Source organism: Grammomys surdaster, unplaced genomic scaffold (assembly GCF_004785775.1).
Source record: "Grammomys surdaster isolate TR1022 unplaced genomic scaffold, NIH_TR_1.0 125834, whole genome shotgun sequence".
In the NCBI taxonomy this organism is placed as follows: Eukaryota; Metazoa; Chordata; class Mammalia; order Rodentia; family Muridae; genus Grammomys; species Grammomys surdaster.
In genome coordinates, this window is record NW_021620662.1 from 1,734,851 (window position 1) to 1,737,764 (window position 2,914).

Consider the following 2,914-nt stretch of genomic DNA (forward strand, 5'->3'; position numbering starts at 1 on the left):
TACTACTACAATAACTGTACTACTACAATAACTGTACTACTACAATAACTGTACTACTACAATAACTGTACTACTACAATAACTGTACTACTACAATAACTGTACTACTACAATAACTGTACTACTACAATAACTGTAATACCACCACCACCACCACTACAAGTCCGTGCATATGACACAGGTCAGAAAACAACTCTGTACAGTTAGTTTTCTCCCTCCACTTTTGGTTCTGGGTCTTAGACTCCATTTCCTTAGACTTATGCAGCAAGCAGCTTTACCCACGGAGCCATCGCACCAGCCCAAACTTTCCTAAAGTTTTGTGCAATTTGTATTTGATTGCCTGTGTCATTGGTAAGAAAAGGCACCCTCAAAGACTGAAAGTACTAAATGTTTTGTCCTTACTACATTCAGTAAAGTACTTCCATAATTTAAAACCAATTTACACACAAAACACGTCCTCCAGTTAGTAAGCAACTTTGACTAAATGCAATACAAACTCAAAGTTCCATTTCTTGGTTAACACTTTCCTTCTTTCCAAGAAGCAAACTATGAAAGTCTAAGTTTCTCGGTTATCATTGTCTTCAAAACTAGAATATATGACTTTGTCAGGATAACAAAGTAAGGTTAGCAGATCTAAAAACACCTTTTATTCTAATCTAAAGTTAAATCTACCATTCAGTATTTTCATGCTAATTCCCACTGAAGTAGAATTTAAGGTGTCTTATGAAAGCACATGAAGAACAAAGTATCAACCAAGAAAATAAAAGAACTAAAAAGAGAGCAAAGTTATCCAAAGAAATGGGGGGGGGGGAGCCTCAAAAAAGTTGTGACATGGCTGGCAGTCAGGGCACATACCTTTTAATCCTAGCCAGCACTTGGGAAGCAGAGGCAGGTGTATCTCTGTGAACATTAGGCCAGCCTGGTCTGCAGAGTTAGTTCCAGAACAGCCAAGGTAACATAGAAAAACTGTCTTGAAAAAAAAAAAAAAAGGTTGAGACAGATGATAGTAGAGATTAAACAAAATCTATAAAAGCAAGGTAAGACAGACTCAGTGCTTTAGCACTCCTCAAACAAACTGCATCCTGAAAGACTGAGAAGGCAGGTCAAAGAGAAATAAACTGTTACATAATGCAGAATAATAAACTTAGAGGCTCATTACTTTAAAAAGAGGAGGGGAAAACAGGACCCAGACATAAAATGTGAGAAACTTCTAAACAAATTTAATCATGATCCTAAATGGAGAAATTAAGACAGATGGATGGATAGATAAATGGACACTCCCAGGTTTCCATTCATTTCTACAGAGCATCTTTATTCTGCCCACATTTAGTTGTCTGGATGGACCAGAATTCTCAGTCTTACACTACCTATGTTTCTTGTTACACAAAATCCTACAGTATGTTAAGCCTTAAGACGTTTAGTTTAACTTTACATATGCGAAACATTACTTTTCTGTACCTCTAATTTAGCACTCAGAATGCTAAATGCTTTCTTAAAAGAGTATGAAGTTTCTAAGTTAACAAATAGAGACAAATAAGAAAAGCTGCACACATGCCCTTTCAGTCCCTAGTAAAAACCTAGTAAAAATGTGCTATCACTTAAAATATATTACTCTCTCTCCCCCCATCACAAAAAAAAAAAAAAACAAATGAAAGCAAAAAAGAAAAAGAAAAGAGCTGCGGCAACTTTTACGAAATGGTAATTTATTAAGTGCTCTCCCTGAAATAAGTCTCAGTGAGTTGTGTATCCTAGGAACTCGGATTCTCCTGAGCCAACAGAAACATGCAAGCACTCTACACATCAGTCTGTAGACATGGGAAATAAAGCGTTGAGGGCATCAAACTCCCCTATGCACAAAAAGGAAAACTAGTCTTCCTAGCCAAGGCAACTTCAAAAGCAACACTTAGGAAAGAAAAAAAAAAAAAAAAGAGTTGATTCAAGTGATTCCCACGTGGGAATCCATGGGAGTTTCCCTAAAAGAAAAACCACTGCCAGGATGAAGTTGCCAGGAAAAGGTACAGGAGAGAGTTGCCCAAGGGTTTTCTCAGTTTGGTGTCCAGAAAGGTGCAAGCGTCCACTCTGGAGACACAGTTCCTCTAAGAAAAACTCCTGAGTACTTGCATTACTCCTGCAAACTGACGCTTTCTCCCATCTGTAGAAAGGAAAGGTCTCCACTGCCAATCCTCCTGAGAAACAGCCAAACGCCAGCATCAAAGCACTCACCCGCTCCCACTTGTCACCTTATAATGTCCCCCCTCCCCCGGGTCCACTCACGCTTCAGAGTCGAGCGGTGGCGCTGACAATGTGGCTGGCTCCCTTCCTCCTTCGGGCTGAGGCGGGCAGCTGCGGAAGGCTAGGCGCGGAACTGAGGAAGAAGCGGTGCTAGCGTCGCTCCACCAAGCAGCTACCCAGGTCTCTTCCGCGCTGCCGGGATAGAGGCAGCGGCGGCAGCGGCGGCGGCGGCGGCGGCGGCGGCAACAGCCCCGCTCACCGCTTTTTCTCTTCCTGGGTCCCTGCAGGCTGTGGCTTCAGCCCGTCCTGGGCCACTTGTCCCGGGACAGTCACAATCAGAAAGCTCGAAGATTACGTTTGGGTAAAGTTTCCTCTGGGCGGAGGCTGCAGCCGGCCCCCCAGGTCCCCCCCGGCCCCGCCGCCCTGGGAGGCTGGGGCGGGGAGGGGGCGCCAAGAACTCCTGGAGTCCCGCTGAGGAGCCGGGGTGCGGCGGCGGGCCCAAGGAGAAGCCCCCCAAGAGGGGGTGAAGGGGAGGGGAGGGGAAGAAGAGGACAGCGGCGCCGAGGCCGCTCACCACGCTGCCGCGGCCGTTTCACATCGGGGTCCCCGCCCCCCCGGCCCGGAGGTGGCTCCTGGGCTAGGGGCCCCGGCTCATACACTCCGCTATGGGATGCTACGGCCC

The 2,914-nt window shown here is 45.5% G+C and overlaps 1 protein-coding gene across 3 annotated transcripts in view; it reads right to left on the minus strand.

Annotated features, from left to right (window-relative positions):
• Positions 1 to 2,649, minus strand: part of Fbxw7 (F-box and WD repeat domain containing 7) — a 160,308-nt gene extending 157,659 nt beyond the window's left edge. For all 3 annotated transcript variants that reach the window (XM_028789486.1, XM_028789485.1, XM_028789484.1), the window contains exon 1: positions 2,275 to 2,649. The gene's annotated coding sequence lies outside the window, so the exon portion shown is untranslated. The remainder of the gene's footprint in view (positions 1 to 2,274) is intronic.
• Positions 2,650 to 2,914: the final 265 nt, after the last annotated feature.